This window comes from Grammomys surdaster, unplaced genomic scaffold (genome assembly GCF_004785775.1).
Source record: "Grammomys surdaster isolate TR1022 unplaced genomic scaffold, NIH_TR_1.0 125946, whole genome shotgun sequence".
Taxonomy (NCBI): Eukaryota; Metazoa; Chordata; class Mammalia; order Rodentia; family Muridae; genus Grammomys; species Grammomys surdaster.
The window spans coordinates 4,268,107-4,275,619 of record NW_021620768.1 but is presented as its reverse complement, the minus strand read 5'-3'; positions in this window follow the sequence as shown (position 1 = coordinate 4,275,619).

Below are 7,513 nucleotides of genomic sequence, written 5' to 3'. Positions count from 1 at the left end.
ATGGATCTATTTGCATTCTGCTACATGCAAACATCCAAGTAGACCAGCACAACATGTTGAAGATGTTTTATTTTTTCCATTGTGTATTTCTGCCTTCTTCATTAATAATTAAATGTTCATACATGTGCAGATTTATGTACGGATCTTTGATTTGACTCCATTAATCAACATCTATTTTATGGCAATACCGTGCAGTAACTTTTACTTTAGCTCTGCAATACAGTTTGAAATTAGGAATTTTGATACCTCCAGAAGTTCTTTGGTTGTTAGAGATTCTATTAGTTGTCCAAGATTTTGTTTTGTGTTGGTTTGGTTTTGTTTTTTGAAACTGAAGATCGTCCTTTTATGCCCTCTTTATGTTGGTGAATTTTTTTTTATTGAGATTGCATGGAATCTGTAGGTTGCTTTGGGTAGGATGGTCATTTTTACTATGTTAATGCTACAGATCCATAAGCATGGGGCGACTTTTAACCTTCTGATGAGTTCTTCATTTTTTTTCTTCTAAGACTTGAAGCTTTGGTCAATTAAGTCTTTTATTTACTTGATAAATGTTACTCTGGATTCTTTGCATTATTTAAGACTATTATGAAGGATATTGTCTCTCTGATTTCTTTCTCAGTCCCTTGTCATTTATATATAGAAGGGCTACTCATTTTTTATTTGTTTGTTTGTTTGTTTTTGATTTAATAGTCTATTCAACTACTTTGATGAAAGTGTTTATCAGCGATAGGAGTGAGTGCTCTGGTAGATGTTTGTGAGCAGCTCATACATACTATCATATTGTTTTCAAATAGCAAGTTTTAACGTCTTCCTTTCCAGTTTGTATGAGTGTAATTGTAGCTTCATAGAACGAATTGAGTAGTGTTCCTTCTGTTTCTATTTTGTGGAATAGTTTGAAGAGAATTGGTATTAGGTCTTCCTTGAAGGTCTGATAGAATTCAGCACTAAAACCATCTGGTCCTGGGCTTTTTTTGGTGGGGAGACTTTTAACGACTGCTGCTATTTCCTTAGGGGTTATGGGACTGTTTAGATGGTTTATTTGCTCCTGATTTAACTTTGGTACCTGGTATCTGTCTAGGAAATTGTCCATTTCATCCAGATTTTCCAGTTTTGTTGAGTATAGGCCTTTGTTGTAGGATCTGATGATTTTTTTTAATTTCCTCAGTTTCTGTTGTTATGTCTTCCTTTTCAGTTCTAAGTTTATTAATTTGGATACAGTTTAGGTTTTTAAAGTACTACTTAATGGTTCTTTAGATTTTCTCTGTGTCTGTTATTATGTCCATATTTCATTTCTGATTTCATTTATTTAAATATTCACTGTCTCTGTGTGTCTATTAGTTAGTGAGATATGGATTTGTCAATCTTGGTTATGGACAGAGAACTCTCTCAGGTGGTAAACAACTTCTGCAAAGTGTCTGGATATAAAATTAACTCAAAGAAATCAATACCCTCCCTTTGTACAAATGATAAACAGGCTGAGAAAGAAACTAGGAAAACAACACTCTTCACAATAGCCAACAATAATAAAGTGTCTGGTTGTAAACCTAACTTAGCTAGTTAAAGATCTGTATGACAAGAATTTCAATTCCCTGATGAAAGAAATCAAAGACCTCAGAAGTTGATCATGTTTTAATATTGTATAGAATTTTTGTTTTTTCATTATGTTCCTACTCTTATCTTCTAGCCTGTGTCCTGTGGTTTCGACAGAGGCCTTCATCCAATTTGGGGCTGGAGTTCTTGCAACCCATGTGGCCTCTAATCCAGCAGGAAGCCTTCACCAAAGTTTGGGACTGTATTTCAGGAAGGTAAGGCCTATGTTTATGCAAGGGATTTTGCTGTTGCTGTCATTTAGTCTTCTGGTTTATATGGAACATTTATGGCAGAGAGTATCTCTGCCAAAGACCATGTTGTTCAGATCATCATGACCTGTGATTGGGCAGGGTGTGTCTGCTAGAGTTGGGTATTGGTCTTCTGGCACATGTGGCCAGTGGTTAGGCAGGGACAGTTTGCAGAGGGTACTGAGTGAGTAGGGAATGAGCATGAGCATATGGCCTACTGATCTTCTAGTAATCTTAGGCTCTGTCAGGAAGTGTCTTGCTTTCTTTACAATTTCCAGAAGCATGTACTAGAAAATGTGTGACCTTTTTAATTGGATATTTCATTTATTTATTTACATTTCAAATGTTATTCCCTTTCCAAGTTTCCCCTCCTCAAACCCCCTATCCCATTCTCCTTCTCCCTGCTTCTATGAGGGTGCTCCCTTACCCACCCACCCACTCCTACCTCACTGCCCTGGCATTCCCCTACACTGAAGCATCGAGCCTTCACAGGATCAAGGGCCTCTTCTTCCACTGATGCCAGATAAGGCCATCCTCTGCTACATATGCGACTGGAACCAACATTCTCTAGAGCAGTAGTTCTCAACTTGTGGGCTTTAGGGTTACCTTTAGGGTAACAGGGGCATTTCACAGAGTTTGCAAATCAGATATTCTGCATATAAAATATTTACTTTACAGTCCATAAAATTATAGTTATTCAGTAGCAACAAAAATAATTTTATTGTTTTAGGTTAATCACAACCTATAGAACTGTATTAAAGGCTTGCCATGATAGTAAATTTAAAATCTACTACTCTACAATGTCAAAATTCATATTTGTCCATGTGACCAATAAGTTTGCTCCCTAACACAGTGAACCCTGACTTTCTTTTTCTTTGTTGCTCTCTCCCCCTCCTTTATCTTTTAATTTCTAGAACGGAGGTAAAGGAAATTTGGAAGTTCATTCTTCTTACAACCTTTACATTTCTATTCTTTCAACAGTATGCTATTTTCATGGCATATGCTATGTCCCCAATGGTGTGCAGCATACTGAAAATGGTGGATACCTTCAAACAGTATTCAGGGAAAATAGCAAATAACCTAAACTCAACGGCATGTGAGCTTCGCAGGTGCAAAGCAGAGCCAGACCACAGGGCTGAGAAGAGAACACTGTCTCACTTATTTGGTCATGTTGCTTCTTCAGACTTCAGTATTGCCACTCATAAAAATGAATGTGTCAGTAATTGCCACAGGCCTTCATGGAGTCCCTTCCTGAAGTACCCTTCCATAGCACAGAAAGAGAAGTTGGAAAGTTTTTGCTGCCAGGGTGATCTGAAGAGGAGATGAGTTGGTTAGGAGAGGAAGTGATTTAGCCATGATGGTCCAGGCAATCTTAAAGCTGCCTATCTACCTATCAGGAGCTTCTTTCTTTATACAGGTTATACAGAACACTGACAGACTAGTGATTTTTCAAGTGGCATAGAATATATATTTGACTACTCATTACATGTCCAAGGTTACAAGTTCAGTCACTAACAGAAAATACAAGCAGATCAGATTCTTATTACTATTATTAGTGCTATGAGGCCAGTGAGAGTTTATCAATGATATCAGTTTGCCTTGAATTAACTATAATGTTTAAGTCTGCTCAAGAGCAGATACCCAAAGAATATTTCTAGAGCAATGGCCTCATCTGGCTCTGGACTAATTTGTGTTTATTGATCTCCAGAGCATAAAGAAAATTTCCACATTTTATCCAGATAAAGTTTATTTCAGGATTTTCCTAAAAGGACTTAGACATAATTTTTCTCAGTAATACACAGAAAATGAAAATACAGAAATCACCAATAATGCAACACACATAGACAACAACCCAAATGATAGGGATAGAAGATACGTGATTGTAGTGATTCACTCAGATTTGCTGTAACTGTGTCAACCAGCCATGCTGACTTCATGACTCTCCTCAGTTCTAGTGGATATGGCTTTGCCAAGTAATGCATTTACAGATATATGTTATTCTGCAGCATTAACTCCATGTGATTCCATTAACATGACTATCTAAAAGGCACATGGCATGGAGATAGTTAAAGTATCTTCTCTTTCCAGATAGTAATTAAAACACATCAAAAAAACATGTAAGCATGAAGGATTTAAGATCTATCAAGTTCAAGGGGATAGAGAGATAACCACATGCTCAAGAGCAGTTACTGTGATTGTGGTGAGAATGTTCTACAAGTTCAGTTTCCAGCATTGACTTCGGTAAGCTTACACCACTAGTATTTCCAGCTCCAAAGGGGATTATTTGCTTTTTTACCTGTAGTGTACCTACACTAACATGCATATATTCACACATGTATACTTAGTTTAAAAATAATAAATGTTCTGTGATTTAGTTTGTATCCAACCAAAAACTTGTAAATCAAGTTTGATTTAGTTTGTTTGCTGAAGCTGTTTATGAGTTGTATGAATTCTCTGGTAGAGCTTTTGGGGTCACTTATGTATACTATCGTATCATCTGCAAATATCGATATTTTGAATTCTTCTTTTCCATTTTGTGTCCCCTTGATCTCCTTTAGCTGTCTTATTGCTCAGGCTAGAACTTCAAGGGCTATATTGAACAGAGAGGGGAGGGAATGGGGAAGGGAAGGGAGGAGGGAGAGGGAGAGGGGGAGGGAGAGGGGGAGGGAGAGGGAAAGAGAGTGCAGACAGGTCTTGTCACTGATTTTAGTGGAATTTCTTTAAGTTTCTCTCCATTTAGCTTGATGTTGTGTATTGGCTTGCTGTATATTACTTTGATTATGTTGAGTTATGTGCCTTGTATCCATGATCTCTCTAATTCTTTTAACATGAAGGACTGCTTGTTTATGTCAAAGGCTTTTCCAGCATCTAATATAATGATCGTGTTATTTTTTCCTTTTTGTTTATGCGTCAGATTATGTTGATGAATTCTTACACATTGAGCCATCTGTGCATTCCTGGGATGAACCCTACTTGATCATGATAAATGATGCTTTTGTTGTTTTCCTGGATCCAGTTGGTCGGTATTTTATTGTATCATGTTCATAAAAGAAATCAGTTTGATACACTTATTCTTTGTTGAATCTTCTTATAGTTTAGATATTAGGGTGACTGTGGCTTCATATAATTAATTTGGCAATGTTCTTTCTGTTTCTGTTTTGTGGAATAGTTTGAGAAGTATTAGTAACAGGTTTTTTTTTTTGTTTTGCTTTTTTTTGTAAGTCTAGTATAATTCTGCACTAAAATCATATAGCCGTGGTTATTTTGTTTTGTTTTGTTTCTTTTATCTCTTTTTGTCTTCTTTTTTCTTTTGGTTGAGAGACTTTTAATGGCTGCTTCTATTTCTTTGGGGTTATAGAATTATTCAGATGGTTTATCTGATTTTGATTTAGCTTTCATAATTGGTATATCTTTATAAAATCATCCACTTCATATAGATTTTCCAATTTTCTGAAGTAGAGGCTTGTGAAGTAAGACCTAATGATTGTTGAATTCCCTCAATATACAGCAAGCCAATAGACAATATCAAATTAAACAGAGAGAAAACTAAAGTACTTTCACTAAGTATGGGGATAAGGCAAAGCTGTCCTCTCTCCCCTTGTCTCTTTAATATAGTACTTGAAGTTCTAGCTAGACTAACAAGACAACTAATGGAGATCAAGGGAATAAAATTTGGAGAGAAAAAAATCAAAGTACTGCTATTTACAGAAGATATGACAATATACATAAATAACCTCAAATTTCCTCCAGATAATTTATACAATTGATGAACACCTTCAGCAAAGTGACAGGTTGTAAAATTCACTCAATGAAATCATTAGCCTTCCTCTGCACATTCAATAAATAGGCTGATATTTTGATTTAACTTTGGTAAGTGGTATATGTCGAGAAAACCATCCATTTCATTAAAATTTTCCAATTTTGTGGAGTACTAGCTTTTGAAGTAAGAATTAATGATTCCTTTAATCTCTTCAGTTTCTGTTGTTGTATTTACCTTTTCATTTCTAATCTTTTTTTTTTTATTTTAATACTCTCTCTGCCTTTTGATTAGTTTGGCTTAGGGTTTGTCTATCTTGTTGACTTTTCTCAAATAAACAGCTCTTGGTTTAGGGAATTCTTTATATTGTTTTCTTTGATTGTAACTTATTGATTTTAGCCCTGATTTGGATTCTGCCATCTACTCCTCTTTGATGTACTGGCTTCTTTTTTTTCCTATAGCTTTCAAGTTTATTTTCATTTGCTCTTATGAGAACATTCTAATTTCTTACTGGAAGCACTTGGTGCTATGAAATTTCCTGTTAGCTCTGCTGTCATTGTGTCCCATACTTTGGAGTATATTGTACCTTCAATTTCATTGAATTCTAGAATGTCATTAATTTCTTTCTTTCTCTTTTCTCTAACAGAGAGATCATAGAATAGTGAGTTCTTTAGTTTTCGTGAGTTGGTTGGCTTTCTATTGTTGCTGCTGTTATTCAAGTCCAGCTTTACCCATGTCTAGTAAGATACAAGATATTACTCAATTTTCTTGCATCTGTTGAAGTGTGGGGAGGGGCAGGGGGATGGCTAGATGGCTAAGCGAATGGATGGAAAACTGCAATTCATGTGGTGGGTGTAGGGAACATTTCCAGGAAAGACAGAAACATGAGATGGGGGGGTGGGGATACCCAAGAAACAATGAGGAAGTCCTTAGCTGTGATTCACTGCATTGAGGATACAAAGCCTGGGAAGGCTGCATCCTGTGGCCAGGCAAGAACCTCAGTGGAATGATGTTGATACCAATGCGTCTGTAAAACTTTTGACCAAAAACTTATCCTGTCTACAAAAACTGCAGGAATTGGGATTGGAGCAAAGACTGAGGGAATTGTTACCAATAACTGGCCCAACTTGAGACCCACCCCATGGATAATCACTACCAATCCTTGACACTATTAATGATACTCTGTTCTGCTTGCAGACAAGAGTTCAACATCGCTGTCCTCTGAGAAGCTCCACACAGTAACTGACTAAGACAGGTGCAGACAGTCACTTCCAGTGGATGAATTTTTAAGATTGTTATAGTAGAATAGGAGGCAGGTTTACAGCTTCTAAGGGTATAGAAACTCTATAGGAAGACCAAAAGAATTAACTACCATGGACCTGTGGAGATTTCAGGAACTGAATTACAAAGTAAAGTACAACATGTGCTGGACCTAGACCCTCTCTTAACACATATGTAGCAGATGTGCATCTTGGTCTTCATGTTGGTCCTAAAGAACATATTCCAAAAACTATTGCCTGTATGTGGGATACAATCTTATGGATGGGGTGCTGTGCGTGTCCTCAGCTGTAGATGAAGCATCTAGCCTTGAGGTGACTTGAAATGCCAGGAGGCAAACTCATAATGCCCTCACATGTTCAGAGAAGAAGGGGAGGCTTGATGTTGGAAGGATTGTGTGGCAGTAAGTGGAATGTAAAGTGAATAAGTATAAATAAATAAATAAATAAATAAATAAATAAAGTTTTAAAGAGAACATTACAAAGGTCAGGTCCATTTACTTGAACAAGCTTTATTCACTGAGAATTTTCTGCACTTGTAATCACTTTATGAATGTATCCAACATACTTTGCTGATGTAAAGGCAATCTGCCTCTGGAGGGATTTGCATTTATTTATAAACATAGCTCCTAGCCTCAATT